The following is an 18,131-nucleotide window of genomic DNA, read 5'->3' on the forward strand; positions in this document are numbered from 1 at the left end:
ACCTGCGCCCGTTTATAGCCAGTCTTACTCTCTCGTTGGGGTGATATATGAGTTTCTTGTAGACAGGCCACATCCACTTTGTGTCTATCCAGATATGCAAGAACTTTCCTGATTTTTCTTGGATCTTGGAGTCCCCTCACATTCCACTTTAGGAAAGTTAGTGTCCTAACCTGTCTCTGTTCAGTCGCCATAATTACCATTTAACTGTTCTTCAATACTGTACCCCTGCATAATTACAGAACTCATGTAACAATTACCAGTGATGCTGTAACCCACGATAGCTGCCCGGTGATTTTCATGCTTGCCCCCCCCTGCCCACCACCTCCCACTCCGTCGTGTGCCCACCAACGAAGACAATTCCCTATGCATTACCTTACAACGAACCCACTTCCTCCACATATGTTGCCCAACCTTTACCAAACAAGAACAGTTGTGAAGTACACAAGAAGGCAGGAGCTGCCGAGACTTTACCCCTCTGTATCTTGAGGCAAGGGGGGGCTATTTAGAAAACATATAGTAGCATCAAAAGTGTGAACAACAAAAGTTCCCCAAAACTTCAAATGGTATATATCTAAACATATTCATATTACTATTTATAGCAAATATTTCGCAGTTACTACCACTGCCCAACAATTTAACAGCAGTTACACTCAAGTATTAACTTATCTGAGCATCCGGATCTCTTCTCTGCCGCTGTTCTACAGTCCGACTCCTGCGTATTTTGGGGCCATGATAGCTTCCAGTGGGCAGGTTCCTGCCAGGTTTTTCGGTAGTAGGTTACCCACCATCTAATCACCGATTATTATTGGTCCCCTTAGTCATGGCGCAGGCATTGCAGTCCAAGTTATCCATTAGCAAGGGACAGTTCTCATTCCACATCTGACAGGGCATCCCGTTCTTACAGTCTATCTCGCGGCGATAGTCCACGCTCACCTTTCGGCTTCCTCTGTTGCAGGTATTTCAAAACGTCTTTAGGTTCACCGAAGATTTTTGTTGCACCATCATCCGTTATCTTTAGACGTGCGGGGTACAGCATTGCATATGGTATTTTCAGGTCACGAAGTTTCTGTTTTGCCAAACCATGTTTCTTCCTCGCTTCCTGGACCGATTGGGTGAAGTCAGGATATAGGGCTATGTCCATGACGCAGTGTCCCCAATTCTCTCGCTTTTCTCAATGCTGCGTCCCTATCCCGATAGTTTAATATTTTAGCAATAATGGGTCTTGGTCTAGTACCCACGGGAGGTTTGGGGGCCAGGGATCTGTGGGCCCTTTCAACGAGAAAAACGTCCAAGAAGGTGTCTCTCCCCATCAGAGCGATCAGGAGTTGTTCCACGTACTTTTCCATTGGACCTGTATTTGTAGTTTCCACAATTCCCATGAGGTGGATGTTGCACCTTCGAGACCTAGCTTCCAAATCCTCGGTTTTGGCAACCAGCACAGCTAATTGTTTGTCCACTCCAGATTGTTTAGTGGTCATTTGATTTTTAGTGTCTTCGACATTTGAAATTCTACGTTCTGCCATATCAATGCGTTCTGTATGGCGGTCCAATCTTTCGGACATGCGGTCCACTCTATGAGTGAGAGAGTCAATTTTACCATCAATGTTTGTTAGTGCGGTTTGTATCGTTAGGAACATCGATTGAATGTTGTCCGCTGGGACCCGCCCGTTTGTGACGTTGCCTGTGGGGGCGCCTGCTGATCCATACCAGAGTGTTCTGGGATTTTTTTGTGGAGTCAAAGTTTATTTTGGGTTGGTTTTTATCCGGCTTTCCCATTTCTGCGTTTGATTACTGTCCGTCTATCCTACGTCTCAGATAAGTCGGGTATCCTCCACACCACCTGAGGTAGTGGACACAGCGCTCCAATGTAAGCTCGTTGTATCGAAACGCTGGCAATCTACCATCCACTCCTACATGTCATGCTGCTGGAGGTCGCCGCCAGTCCCACATGCGTTTACTGTGCTCACTATATTCCCAGTTCGTGGCTCTGCTCAGCTGCCTCGCGCTTTCTACAGGCTTCAGCGTGGTTGTCTGCGACCCTAATGCCTGCAGCGCCGGATGTTCTCACTTCTCCGGCGCTCGTGTGGTTTTCTCCTAGGTGTTTAACACCTCTCTTAGTTGTATTAATTGGCATTGAATGTGTGCTTATTTTCCTGAATTTGTGCAAGATAATTTCATCATAGAATGCTGTGGATTGTTGGGTATAAGAAGCTGTCAGCAGTGAGAGGAAATAAAAGAAAGAGACTTGACGTGAAGTTGAAGAAATAAAAAGTGACCTCTATGACACCTTGAAGGACTTGGTAGAATCCAAGGAAAAGACTCCAAAGTTAATGAATGACTTGCTGTAATAAAGAAATGAAGTGATTTAGGAATCATCAGAGAGGAGGTTGTGAGAGTTCTTTTCCTTTTCCTCACTTTAAATGCATTAGAAACTGGGGTTATGCTAACATGAACCTGTGTTTGCACTGTCCTCCTTCTTGCATCGATGTCACAATACATCAAGTGATGAACATTGCTGTTGTTTCTTTTTCTAAATACAGAATTACAAGCTTTGCTCTATTAAACGGAGAGTGTTCCCAGAGATCTTTTTCTGCACTGCACCTAACCAAGGTCAATGTCTCAGGCTATCGGTGTAGAATGTATCAATTCGCATGCTCGAATAAAAGGTGGGAAAGACTGATATCCAATATACTACCGTGAGAGAATCCTCAAAATAATTTTGTAGTAAAATGTTTCCTCTTGCCTCATTCTTATTGGTTCATATCCTGAGACCCATCTACTCATGAAGAAATATATGGAAGTCTTTGTCTAAAGTCGTATAAAAGTACACACATTTCTCTGTACCAATAAGCCCTCTACCTCCCACTTTTAGAAGGCAATTCTATGCCGGATTTTATATAGAACTTTACTGAGTTCATTTAACTTGTACGATATTCTGCTAAGTTTACTCATGGCATATTGCATGTATTTTGACTATTAATTCTTTATATAAAAAGTCAAACATCAACTTGTGTCTGTCATTCTTATTGAGAATGCCTCAGTACTGATATTTTATCTTGATCTCAAATGTATTATTGATGTGTCCAATCAGGGAGCACCAAAGTCCATACTGAGGCTACAACACTCCTGGTCCTAGCTGTTGGGAGTGCTGTGGCATGATCACTTGATATAAATTTACATGTTGACACATATGTAATGACATTGCAGTCATTTTGTTTTAACTTACCATGCAAAGATGATGGATGCCCATGTTGGAGAAGTAAATTAAAAACATATATATAACAAGTGCACCAAAGCTAAGTGATTTTTGGAAAGGAGTAAAAATTGAGACCTGTCAACTTATAAATACATTCCACTGTGTGAAGAGGAGTTGGGGCCTTGAAGTAGGCAGAGCCTCGTGCAGAGAGATACCTAAAAGGCACTCTGCCTTCCACCATTCCCTCATCCCGTTCCACCAAAAAATCAACTACGGGCAGCTAAGGCTGTCGCAAATGTTCTGGGGTGTTTTCACACCTCTTAACGGACATCGGCTGCTTACAGCCTCCAAACACGAGTTAGAAAGGTGTTTTGTGCAGGGGTTTCCAGCTCATCTTCACTGCCACCGTGTGTGTTCAGCTCCTTACCTTGTGACTGTGTGAAGGGAGCCGAAATCATGCGACTTACACCGTGGAACCGTGTGAGTTTGCAAGTCTGCAAATTGCAGCTGCTGGACCATACATGCCAACAGACCCGATTCAGGCGGAAGAGTCCTGATTACCCGCCTCCCACCTAAAATTGCATTCACTTCAGTGAAAGTCAATAGCATAGATTCTAACATTTTAGAACACAAGTGTATGGTATTTTTTAAAATAAGTGGGGGAAGGGCTCTGTTCAAGCAGAGGCATTTGCAGATGGGACACAGCCAAAATAGAGCCAGTTTTGGCTTCCTAAATTGGGAGCTGCCCTCCTGAATTGGTTCTTTAGTCAAGTATGGTCAATGAGGAATATAAAGTGCCCTGATGTTTTCCTTCATAAGCTCCATATTTCATCTTCCCAAATGTTGGCAAGTATGCTGGACCTTCCCAAAAAGGGAAAAAATAATAACAATATAAGTTGTATTTAAGTATCATGTCCAGGCCTTTACAAAATCTTAAATCCTGAACAAATGGATGGTATTTTTCTCTGGAAAAGCAGGCAAACAAAGGGGGAGATGGTGTAAGCACCAATGAGCAGCGGGGAGGAAGCAACGGAGAAGGTGATGGTGTGAAACCAATAGAGACAACTGAATGGAACGGGGAGGGGTGGCATAGCAACGGACAAAGGGGAGGAGAGGAAGCAACACAGAGAGTACAGGGGGGTTTGAATGGGGAACCAGCAGTCAAGGTATAGAACAAGCTCATGCAATCATATGGCGTGCTCAAAGAAAAAAGGAAAAGTATTTCCCTGGATGTAGGGAGTGTGAGAAAGTGCCATCTTTCTTGCACTGGTATGCCCCCACTTCTTTCAGAACTGCTGATGTGCTTTGACCGAGTGTGCCCTGGGTTCCTGCCAACCAGGTACCCAGGGCCTGTGTTCCTTTCCTAAAACTATTTTGAAACTAAAACCCAATTGGCATCTCTGGCCACCTGTCAGCCCCTAGTAAATGGAACCCTAGGTACCCAGGGCATGGTGACCAGAGAAGACCCCTGGGGACTGCAGCACTTATTGTGCCACCCTTAGGGACCCTGTACCCTGACACCCACACACTGCCTTTGCAGGCTGAGTGTCTAAGTACAGAACTAAACAAAGAGTCGACATGTGTGCCATGCCCCCAGAACCCACTGCCCTGGTATACTTCAGTCACCCCTTTAGCTGGGTGCCCTATGCCAGAGGTGTGGGCACAGGTGCATGAGCCCTGTGCCCCTACGGTACCCAGGGCCATTTCTGGGCACTGTAAGTGCAGTGATGCCATTAAGAGTATATGGTGCTGGGAGGTTGTCATTATGAACTCCACAGCACCATAATGGCTACACTGAAGACTGATAAGTTTGGTACCAAACTTCTCAGCACATTAAACCCGCACTGATGCCAGTGTGGGATTTAATGAAAAATGCACCACAGAGGGCATCTTAGAGATGCCCCCTGAAACCTAACCACAATCCACATCTGGGCTTAGTGGCTGCAGAAGCTGCAGAAGCTGCCACACAGTAGACATGTTACTGGACCCTGGGTGGAGAGCCCCCCGCTCTCCTGGGCCTGCAACAATGCACATCCTGGGCGAGGTGCTAGGTCTCCTTCCCCAGGATAGGCAGGGGGAAGCTTCAAAGCCTCTGAGAGCTTCTCCAGACCATTTGCTGTACCCAGCAACTGGCCCCCACCAGTCCTGACCCCCACTCTGGCGGGAAGACTGGCGGGAAAAACTACATCAGGAAGGGGGGGTGCCAGCCTGTGCCAACCCCACCCCTCAGGTGGGGGAGAAGAGGTGAAGCACGACCCCGGGCTCGGGCCATCTTGAAGATGGGGAGCCCTGCCCAATCACAGCTAGGCTCCTGCCCCCCTCCCACAGGAGAGAAGCAGGCTAGGGGTGTACCCACCCCCGGCCAGGGACCTATTGGTCCCTGCCCTTGCCCTACCTTTAACGCCCAGTATTTAGGGGCTCCCTGAACCTTCCTTCCTCAGATCCTGATAAAAAAAGAAGAAAGGAGACCAAGAGGAAGAAGACCCGCAGTGCAGCTGCTAACAACAGGACGACAACAACTGACTTGGCCCCAGCCCTACCGGCCTGTCGATCCTTGAACCTACTCCTGCCTAAATCCCGCGACTCCTGCGGACAGCAACCTTGGGACATCCAGAGGACCTGCCTGCCTTGACCCTCTTAAAGTCTGGGACTCCCATCAGCAGAGGCTCTGCTGCAACAACCCCCAAAGTGCCAGCCAGGAAGCTCCGGACCAGCCCACTCTGCAGCCACCGAGCCCGGCCCGTGCCCGAGTGATCCAAGACCACGAGGACGTCCCCCCGACGACTGGGACCCGAAGTCCAGTGCCCAAGGACCCTCCTCGACGAATCAGACGACGACTGCAGAACCAGGGGCCACCCCAACGCGACCAGCTGAGGGTAAGCTTTTCCGACACCCAAAGACACCCCTGCACCCGGCGCCCTACAGCCCCCTGTGCCTTTCTTTGGGGTACTTACCTGTGCTCCAGGATCCCAACTTACCTCTCGAAGTGCTGGTCGCCCCTGGAGAGTCTCTGTCCCCGAGCCTGCAGCCTTTGTTCCCTCTTTACCTTTCCCATTGGATAACATTGAGCGCCCGACGGCTCAAAAGCACCCTGCACTCAGCCGCCAGAGTACCACTAGCTGTGCCACCTTTGCCCTATCCTGCTTCCCCCTTTGCCCTGAGCAAGTGACCAGGAGCCCAGCTCCCACAGCCGCGTGGCCTGCTAGCCAGCAGCCACCAACCGGAGGCCTCCTGTCCTTCATTGGATAACATTGGGCCTAACTACCTCTGCACACGGCCGCCCCTGCGCCGCTGAGGCTGAACCAAGTGTACCTACCTGACCTTGGGGGACCCCTGAGTCTATGCCCAGAACCATACCTTCACCAATCGAGTACTCACCTGGAAACCGGTAACTCACTTACCTGCCATGGATAACATTGACTGGTTTGACTCAAAAAATCTTCTAAGAGTGAAGTTTTAGAAACTTAAAATATGGATATAAATTCAACCAAACTCCGAATTCCGAAGTACTCACCTGTGATCAGGAGAGAAGCTAGTACTGTACCTTGTAGCCCAGTACTGAATCGCAAAAGTAATCCTTACCGGGGTTACTAGTAACCTGAATTTTCTCCATAGGAATCCATTGTCTGCTCTTCTATGAAATTTCTTCTGTCTACTTTTGAAAACTTGAACTATTCTTTAAAAATCATACGAAATACTGAAACAAAATGACTTACCTGTTTTTAGTTGAGATCCCAGTGCTGGACCCACGAGCCCAGTACTGTATTATCAAAGTAACGAGATCGTACTTTACCTGCAACCTGAATTTTCTCCCTTTGGATAACATTGCCAGATTTCTGTTGGAAAGTTTTTAAGTGTGAACTTTTAAGATAGCTTTATATTCCTGAAAAATCACTGCAATAACTAAAACGTTTTTACTAAACTGTTTTCAGCTTAGTCCCCAGGACTGAATCTAGGAGCCAGTCCTGGAACTAGCAAAGTAATCTACAAAGTAATCAACTGTGTTTATATAAGAAAATCCATTGAGCTCAATGCTAAATTGTGTGTAGAATTGTGTTGCCTACTGCAACCCCTGTACCTACTGTGTTTACAAAGTTTATTGCCTTTTTGCAAAGTACTCATCTGAGACCTCTCATATTGAGAACAGTATATTTTGATACCTGTTGGTTCTAGAAATAAAACAACTATATCTTTGATATAAAAACAATTGGCCTGGAGTTCAGTCTTTGAGTGTGTGAAACCTTTTGCTGACTGAGTGTGTACAACAAATGCTTTTCACTGTCTTTTGGTACTGCCTTACTGCTAGACCAAGCTACCACTTTAGAGAGTAAGGTCACACCTGGCTTTAACCTCTGTTATACCTCTGGGGTTTGTGCACTCTATACACACTGTACCTCATTCTGGTCCAGTATATATAGAGCCACTTTCTCACAGGGAGTGGAAGGATATAAATCATCCAACCCAAAGAATGCTAAAGAAGCCAGCTTCATGGGAGTGACAAACACTAGAAGAGGAAGTAAAGCCATCACATGAAAAGCTAGCAAAAGGGATTGACAAGACGGTCAACCATTGGTAAGCCATTGCCCGACACGTAGCCCACTGTAAGTATTGCTATTGTCACAATACATTTTCAACAACAGTTAAGACCTAAAAAGTGTCCATGTTACCAAAATACAGAACTGTGGGCAACCCAGCATAACAGGGGGCCCCACATTCCATGTCATTCAAGGGGGCTCCAGGCTCCCTCGGACAGCTGTCATCTTCACTATGAAAATGTGTCTGGGTGGATGTGGCGCTTCCTCGTGCTGTGCAGGCGGGGCACCTCAGGTTTCATTATGTCACTTTTGCTTCCTTATCCACAGTAGTCACGGAGCTATGGTGCCTGTATAGACTAAGGTAGTTCATACCCATGATTTATCAATCATAGTGCACCTGGGGGCTTGGGAGCTGGGGAGAGTCAAGCTACTTAAGATTCAGTAACCATCCTTCTAATTGTCGGTATATACCAGCAGGGGAAACAAGGCAAAGTAGATAATGCTACATATAGCGAGAAGCACGCTAAAAATTAATTTGCATTAGTTGGTTGAGGCCTTGCAGTGATGCAGGAAAATTTCATAATGTTACACTTGGCAAGGTTGTGCACTGCAGCAAAGTCCAAACTAGTCACATGATTGCAGTGTTACACAGAATCTGGTCACCATGATGCTCTTGTTGTACCCTCTATGAAGTATGGTATATATCTAGCAAATGTTTAATCTTTAGTCAACAATTCATACAAAAAGCAGAACTAGGGATGCAGAGCTGGTCAGTAGCCAAGAGGGCTGTAGTTTTAAAAAACAAATCTGTGTACAGCTCCTTACCTCCTTTTTTGTCTGATCCAAGAACCAACAGCGGCACTTTTTATCCCATGGGCAGTAACACTAGTCATGTCAGGGCTTACCTTGGTAGAAGGTGACATAATGTCAGACACCCCAACAGTGCCTTTAAGACCGATTTGGGGCCCTTCATTGCAATGTGGCAATAGGAAATATACTGTAGGCCTATAGCCATGAAAAGTGCAGAGATAAGAGAAGGACTTCTTCATGTCTTAACTGTGAAAAAATGGAGAGAAATGTGAGAAAAGGCGGATGTGGCAGAAGGTGAGGAAGAGAGCCAGAAAAGTGTGATGGTGGCACTAGTTCAGATAATTCACAAGCCTGAGACAGTAAAAAAGATGACTGTGTTTGTGGAGCCCTTCAGGGTGGTGTAGAGAACAAGAATGGCATCAGTGAAGGAACTGGGCTCCAGGTTACCACGGATGGAGTTCTTGGTGAGGAATGTGGAGAAGGAACTGGGAAGACAAGCAGGATTTAGAAATGGAGTAACCAATGCATGTACGGAGCCAGCATTGTAAAAGCCTTTGCAATGGAGCCCTGATGGGGTGAGATACTTTGGGATATGGGTTACACGGGACTTTGATGCCCTGATCCACAGTAATTATGGCACTGCCTTCAATAAGATTAAGGCGAACATCGAGAGGTGGATTGAACTCCCTTTATCTCTCCTTGGAAGGATCTCCTTAATAAAGATGGTGATAATGCATAAACTATTTAAGCTGTTCACAAACATCCCTCCAGCATTATTTTTTCTGGCAATTGCGTCAGGCAGTCTCTTGGCTAATATTGTGTGGGGGCCAACCCTGGACACGCTGGGAACGGCTGATGCAGCCAAAGCAGCATGGTGGACTCGGGCTGACGAACGTATGCCACAGACACACTGTTCACTCTAGACACCTCATTCTAATTTTAATGTCCATCACTGTTAGTACAATTCTGGCTAAAATCAGGACAGCAAATCTCTTTAGTCATGTGTGATGTATAATGGGAATGAATGTCTCATGCAGCTGGATGAATATTTTTTGACTTCCACCATGGCACTTGGTACTATCGTTTTGCACTATCATTGGTGATGGTTGATACATAGTGATGTCTTTTCATTATGACTTCTCAATCAAGAATGAGGAAGTTTTCTGATGAATCATCTGACTTTGAGCTAAAATAAAGTCAGAATGTTCTTGAAGTACAATGCTAGGTGGTAGGCCTGTTTTAATGGGCTATGGCCCCTTCATTATTGAATGAATACAGGAAAGTACCACATCCAGGTCAATACTGCACCCCCCATTGAGCGATTCTTTGGTTTCGCAATGGAATTCTATTCTCTTGTTGGGACGCGCATGACACCCACTTCCACATTTTTCTCCAGTGGCCTTCGTTCACTCTGTACCTTTATCACTTCCTCCTGCTGGTAGAGTTTCCGCCGTGGTGGCTTGCCAGTTGGTACAGTGTTGACCACACCTCAGGAGGTCATCTGTGGATGTGTCAGCTTGCACTCAGATGAGAGTCAGATTACTGTCTCTTCTACATTTCTGTACCAATTTTCTCTATACATCCATTATTCTTACATGTTTCTATCATATACAATTTAAACCATTATCATCTAACTGATTAATTCTTTCTGGACCAGACGGTGGCAATTTTACTCGTCACAAAAATCCACTACAATAAAGGTTAGGCCACTACCAATTTGTGCCTTGTAAACATTTCTACAAAGGACATTCCCTTTGAGGTCGAGGGTGTAGTCCTAATATTTAACAATATTAAAGGTAATTATAAATCCCAATTTTCTTAGTTTCTTGTACAAATTTCTTCAACTTGAAGTTGGATTTTAAGATCTGAAAATGACACTTTTAGAAAGTTTACATTGTGTTGTCCCAACTCACTGTGCCTTACTGTCAGTGTCCGGGGTCACATGGCTGTGATTGGCTCTGCTGTTGGAGTTTGGGTATTGCTTCCAGACAGTGAGACAAAGGGGTTTAGGTATGGAAAGGATAGGCCATCCTGACAGGTTGACAGCGGGGAAGCTGTACCCAGCCTCACTTATACATCAAAGGGCTTTGCCATTATCCCACACAAAGCCTGGCTGCTTTTGCACCAAGCTACCAGAGGGTTAAGCACAGGTGAATTTAGTGACTTTTGAGGTTCACTCTGACAAGGTTTGTGAAGGTTGCTTGAGAATGGGTTTCACCCCTCCAGCCAATAACCCACTTTACTACGCCTACCTAGATGACCAGCTGATCCATATTCATTGGAACACAAAATTCTACAGTAGATGGACTTAACAACATAATTCCTGAATTGTCAAGGATTTCTGCTAAATACTATGAAATGTAGGAACAGAACATTGAGATAAATTACTTTTATGCGGTAGGTTTATGGCAGATTTGGGGTAGGTGCTCATTCCTGGAGAGGAAGCAGTCCACCTATGTCTCCAGCTATCTACCCTGCTGCCTCTTCATGAATCTACAGCAAGAAAATAAATGGAGGCTCTGGGTGCAATGACAGCTTGTATTTTCATGTACGGCCGAGCCTCCATCTTCATGAAATACTGTGGCATCTACTGAAGGATGGAAACTCTGAATCCGGTAACACTGGAGATGAAATTGCACCTTCACTGGTGTGTGGAACAGATGAACTTATCCAGGAATAAGGTGGTACATTCAGAATCGCTGAAAGTGCTTACAGATGCAAGTTCTAAGGGACAGGGAGCAACATTGGATACCCACACATCTTAAGTCATGTTCTCTGTCAGGAATTGCAAATCCTTATATTGGAGGGCACTCACAGCACAGGCCTCACAGCAGTGTTACTAAACTTATGGCACTTCCAACTGCAAGTATTTCATTGCAGTGTTGTGATCGGGTCAGACAACAATGGTAGCATACATCAGTCATCAAGAAGTACTCATTCTAATGCATTGAATGATGCAGTAGCCCAATTAAGTTCAGAGTCAGAGACTCACCATCTTACAATTTAGGCAAAACTCATATGAAGGCAGGAGAATATGTAAGTGGATCAACAAGGTAGATTATTTCTATCTTGTGAGAACCTATGGTTATCCGAGGCAACATTTGAGTTATGCACGAGATTTGGAACGCCTTTCCTGAACCTGCTTGCCTCAAAAAGAATACTCTTCCGCCCATGATGATGGTTATTTATTTCCAGAAGAGGGAGCATGAGCAGTTGATTCACTTCTTGTGAAGTGAATCAAGATGTTTATCCATTATTCTCCAGAGTTTCCCCTAATTCCAAGGCTCCTTCTAAACATACAGGAGGAGGGAGGATTATTCCCCACTTCCAATCACCTCACAAGAATCCAATTCTTCTTCTTCCTCTCAGACTGTCTCTATTGGCCTGTGAATTAAAAGGTTAAACTTAAAGATGATTAGCCTTCCTCTTCATTTAGCAGAAGCAATACAAAATGTTTGACTTTGAAGTCATACACTAGACACCAAACTTCTTTCCACAGGTGGTGTGCTGAACATTCGGTGTCTCCAATTTCATGTTCTCTCCATTCTATTTTGTAATTTTTGTGGAACAGGTTCCACCTTAACTTTCTGGGTCTAATTTGAAAACTCCCTGACTTGAAATTAAGGAACTGTGTGAGCTTAATAAATCTTTCAAAATGTTGAAGTCCTGGTTTCTAGGTTACGAGTTTCTCTCTAAACCTTGTTTCATCCTCAAACCTCTCTTTAGTTCTTAAATCTCTTCAGCTCCATCCTTTTGAATCTTTCATTTTGACCACTTTGAAACTCCTTTCTTACACAGCTGGTTTCCTTGCGACTATTTTGTCACTCCACTGAGTGGGAGACAGTACGGCCCTATTATGTCACCCTTTTATAAGATTTTTAGAAGATAGAGTGATTTTGAAACATGACCTTTTCTTTGTTGTCCTTTTATTCTTCCCAGGAGATCATTCTTCCTACTTTTGTCCCTTTTGTTGCTGATGAGGAACAGTTAATGCATTGCCTGAGTGTTAAAAGAGCTTTGTCAATTTATCTTGACAGATCCAGTTCATTGAGGAGATCATTTCTTTGGCATAAGTGGCCTGCCTGTTCTGGGAAACATTCAAGGAAGATCAACAAGGGGAGCTTTGGCCTCTTGGACTGAGTTTCATGGAGTTCCATTACAAGAGATGTGTAGAGCTTGGAGGTGTCCCTCAAAAATACTTTTGTGAAACACTATTGTTTGCAAAGAATTTGAAATTTTGCTGAGAGGTTTGGTTCGAGGCATCTTAATTTTGCAGAATTATAATTACATCTAGACTATTATGATTGTATCTGTGATGTTGATATTTTGAAAAGTTTGATTTCACTATTAGGTATTACAATTCAAACTTTTGCATGCAGGTGAGTCTTCTGGGTTTTTGTGAAAGGTCATTAGGCTTTGGTATACCACACGAGTAATGACCAGGGCGAAGGACTTTGACAAAAAGGCATGCTTACTTACTGGTCGTCTTCATTACTAATAGCCCTACCCACCTTCTCTCTCCTCCCTTCCAGGCCTTTGACAGTATGTAGTGACATCAAAGTGCTTGTACCTGCATACCTCACCTACTGTGATGTGATTGTATGTGCCACCTATAATGTCTATATTTCTCTGTTCCTGGAGGTTGTGGCATGTGGAGCTGTCACCTCTCACTGCTACACTGTCTACGTAAACATTAAATACATTGAGCATATCTGGTCTACTGTTTTCATTCCACTGGAAATATAAGAATGTAGGGGTTGCCAGCTGTATGTATCTCACTGTTCAGCGAAGGCGCTGCTGAAGTAGTTACAAGGAACCCAAGACATACAGAGTGTATCCTGTGTCCCTGCCTCCCAGGTGTGGCAGTGACAGCTAGCGCTTGGATCGAGTGTCCTAGCATTTGGTTCTAGCCTTTTGCTGGGAAGTCTCCACGCCTTTCCTTAGGGCGATATGTGTTCTGTTGTGTCTTCCAGGGAGAAGCTTCAGATGGAAGGCAAGTCTGTTTATCAGTCCTGTGTACAATCCACAACTGGCCTGATTAAGTTCCTGTCTCTTTCAGCTCTTGGTTTTCCAGACCTCTTTCTAAGGCATGGCAGCTGTTTTAAAGGCTTCATTAGACTGCTGAGTTGTGGTGCCTACATTTCCGTACATCTGTTTCACCAAGCGGCACCTTAAGCCTGCTGGGGAAGACCATTTTTTTAACTGGGTACAGGCACTAAGCAATATTTTTTTTTACTCTGTCGTGCGTACGCAACCAAGATGCTATTGTGAGAAGTGCATACACTGTGGTGCGCATCCATGTTACTTTACTGGGAATTCTTTACACTGGGATGCTCGTATAACCTTTAGACTGCTGCGAAAAGTGCATACACTGCGATGCATATGCATGTTTAATCAACAGGGTTTGCAGCTTGGATGCCAGTTAGAAGATAGTGTGCAGAGAACTTTAATATCTGGGGCCACTGCGCATTCAGTGAAGCCCGTCCCTGACATTGCCACAGTGTATATCGAATAGGCCAATTCTATTTAAAAAAAAGTTTAACAATTGCATTTAGATCGCTAATGTTGCTTAGTTTCTTGCCAAAGCAGTCTGCAAAGTGTCTTATAAAAGAGTAATTTGTAGGGATGTGCTAGTAGTTGTTTTTCTTTTGGGTATGAGCATTTTCCTGGTGTGAGTCAATCAGACTTTTGCTTTGATTCTCACTTAAATTACTGGGGTATACCAGCTCATATACTTATATTACGAACATTGGCTTTGTAATTATTGGCACCATGGAGTATGCACATGGTTTGTCAACTCCCCCATTATTTTTGGGATGCCTGTGGAATCAAAAAAGAATGTAAGAGTTGGTTTACCAGTTATCGCACTGCTATGGAAGGGGAGACATTCACAGCTGACAGGATGTTTTCTATACTGTTCAAGAGAAGGTCAAAACATTTTCAACCACCTGTCGGAGTATGTCCCAAAACAAGCTATACGTTTGACATTTATGAAGAGGCTGTGATGCATTTGTATAACCACTTTGTGGTTGATAGAAGGAAATCTATAATGTGTTACTAGCAGGCTCTTGAGTCAACTGAACAGTATACAGCTGCCCTGGGTATTCTAGCAACGAAGTGTGAATACAAAAACTTTTTGAACCAAGTGATTAAGGACCAGGAGCTCTGCCATTGCGATACTAAAAAAGTCTATGAGAGACTCTTGGCGTACAGGAGCCCAACATTGGCTCATGCCATTGCCATAGCCAAAGGAATTGATTATATGCTGTAATTTTGAGTATTTAACCAGCAGTAGCTTAAGGGGCACAAATCTGCAAGCAAAAGATTTACACTGATTGTAAGAAACTTTGTAATGGAGTATGGCAGGAGGGACTGAACAACAAACAAAGTTCAAATGCTTTATGTGTGGCTACAGTCACCAAGAGTCACAAAGAAAACTATGTCCTGCTAGGAGCAAAGAATGAAATGTTTGTGTAAAGAAGGTGCATTTTGCAAGGATGTTTGAGAACAAGCATGGGCAGAGAGGGTATGCAGTTGATGTCATGGAAGAAGTGGAGGCAAACTTGAACAACCTGGGTTCCTTTAGTCAAATAAAGGGTGATGACAAGCCCAGTTGTGTGCCAAGGATACAGAATAGAAACATTGAGTGTATGCTAGATGCTAGCCATTATAGATGGCATTAATTTTGAAGGAGTTGCTGGCCATTGAGTTATGGGAAAGGGATGGGTATATTAGCTCTGGTGCATATCAAAAATCCACATCATACTTGATGGATTTTTTGGGACAAAGAAAACATGTAACAAAAGCTTGTCAGACCCAGATTGGGGGCCATGGGGAATAGCATGGGCCACTGGGCCTCAGCCCTGTAGACTGAGGTCATTTGCCGCTGATGTTCTGGGGTCCATGTGTCCATCCTACTTTGGATTTGAAAACTGGGCTAAGTACAACCCCATTCACCACATGACTCACAGTGGTAATGATGGAGAGCACTCATGCTTCTCAGGAAGGTAGAGCAGTGGGTGCGTCAAATACAGTACTCAACAAATATTCTGCAGCGCAATAACTGATCGCCCATCCCAGTGGTTGTCTCTTTTATAAAAGAAACTATTTTAATACACCTGAAAATGAAATACAACTTAAGCCTGATTGGCGCAATTAATTTTCACATAAGGCCATAGTATATTTCCCATTGACTGGTCCAACCACCACCTCATTCTGTTCAAGATTGATGCACTTGTCAGCCACCAACCTATTTGTGATGACAAACCTAAACACTGGATCAGAAACATCAAAGAAGTCCCTTTATCTGAACTTGAATCCAGGATTCATGCCCATCTTCAACTCCAACCCTCATCATGGACGTCCGATGACCTCACTACACACTTTAACAAGCATTTACAATGCAACGGTCTCACCTTTGCCAAAGTTAGAGCTATTGGCATTGTAAATGACAACATTTTTATTTATGTGTTGGTTTTGAAAACAGATAAATAAATGGCATTGTCATTTACAATGTCAATAGCTTAATCTCTCGCAAATGCAAGACCTATTGCATTTGCACCCACACACACACACACAGAGCCCCACACACACACACACACAGAGATCCCTCCATACACGCACAGAGAGCCCCTGCACACACACACACACAGAGAGCCCCCCACACACACACAGAGAGCCCCACACACAGAGAGAGCCCCACACACACACAGGGACCCCCACACACACACACACAGAGAGCCCCCCCCACACATACACAGAGCCCCCCACACACACACACAGAGCCCCCCACACACACAGAGAGCCCCCCCCCACACACAGAGCCCCCCCACACACAGAGAGAGCCCCCCACACACACACAGAGTCCCACATACACACACAGAGAGCCCCCCCCACAGACACAGAGCCCCACCCACACACACACACAGAGTCCCACACACACACACACACAGAGAGCCCCCCACACAGCCCCACACACAGCCCCACACACAGCACCCCACACACACAGCGTCCCACACACACAAATGAAGGATTAGAAGTAAAAAAATATTTTAAAAAACAGTGCAGTGGCACACATGGAGGTTGAGTTTAAAAAAACAAAATCATGAAGCACACATTAAAGGGTTGCATGCAAGACTGTTTCTATGAGGTACAAATAGAGCACTGTGTCAGAAGTCAAGATGCTACTCTTCTGAGCATTAAATAACGTCTCGCCAATGGCCCCAGCTTCTGATCTGCCCCCCTTTACAGATAATTTAGACCCTTACTGATGTCAGCAAACAAACTGAGATGCTGTTGCGAATGCGGTGCCCCCTGGCGAGTGGTTATAGTTATGCAGACCCCGGCTGGTCATATTGACCGAGTTCTGCCCAGCATCCCGTTACACCCTCCCTCCCTCCCCGGGTCCTAGGGATGAGGGCGGCACGTCCTGCGAAGAGCGATGCTTACATATGGGAAACATCCTTTACGACGCAACTTTTACCACGCAGTGCCTTTACAACGCAGGTTTTTCAACGCAAGTCATTACAACGAATTGCGCTGGGGGCGCTCTAGGATAGGTAATAGTTTAATTTACTATCCAACACCTTCCCTACTATCCACGGGGACTGGAGTTGGAATAGTAAATTAAACTATTCACTATCCAGCACCCCCCAACGCAAGTCGTTGTAACGACTTACATTGAAAAACCTGCGTTGTAAAAGCATGCGTGGTTTAAGCATGCGTTGTAACAACGTACATCTTTTACATATGCATAGCTCCAGCACGTAAGCATAATAGGACCAGAACACCACCAGCGCGATGAAGACCACCGGGACCCAGCCCAGCACCCGCTGGCAGCACTTGAGGACGTGCGAGGGCGCTATCTTGGCTCCGGTGCGGTGGGCGATCAGGGCGGGTCCGCGGGCTCGACGGCTGTCATCTGCCGGAGGAGGCGTGGGCAAGTAGAAGCTGTGTGACGTCAGCACGCAGCTCGGATGCCATACCAGACTAAGAAGGAAAGGGCTGGATGAGTTAGAGAGCGGAGGAATGCCTGTTACTATGTTGTAACATACAGTGACTCGGGAGATACTCAAACGACTTCTGAGCTTGTGTTGTCCCTTTTATAGGTATCCGTCTGTCAGCGTATACATCAGATCGCTACTATTGGCACTTTTGATGCGTGGGTTCATATTATTACAAATCTGGTACTGTTTGCTCACACGTTACATCTACGTTCACCAAATGTATATCAGCGATGCCCACCAAAGCCTTTATAATGGTGGGGCCAGTGTAATAAGTTCTGTATAGAAATAAATCATACCTTTCAATCTCCTCTCTTGCCTTCCGATCTCCGGAAAATTCCAGCCAATGGGAAGAGGAGTGAAAGAAAAGAGAAAGAAAGTTAAAAACACACCCCCGAATCTCAAAAAGACGGGGCTTGAACGGAGTGACGCACCTCTCCTCCAATGGCTGGCCTCTGTTTAGGAAGCCAGCCAATGGAGAAGAGGGGCGGGTTCAAGCCCCACTCTCTGAAACATCAGTTTTCTCCCATTGAGAGCTGCGCAAGCGCAGCCTTCGCTAGGCGAAACCTAAAAATTTAGCTCCACTCA

The sequence above is a fragment of the Lissotriton helveticus genome, chromosome 2_2, assembly GCF_964261635.1.
Source record: "Lissotriton helveticus chromosome 2_2, aLisHel1.1, whole genome shotgun sequence".
Taxonomy (NCBI): domain Eukaryota; kingdom Metazoa; phylum Chordata; class Amphibia; order Caudata; family Salamandridae; genus Lissotriton; species Lissotriton helveticus.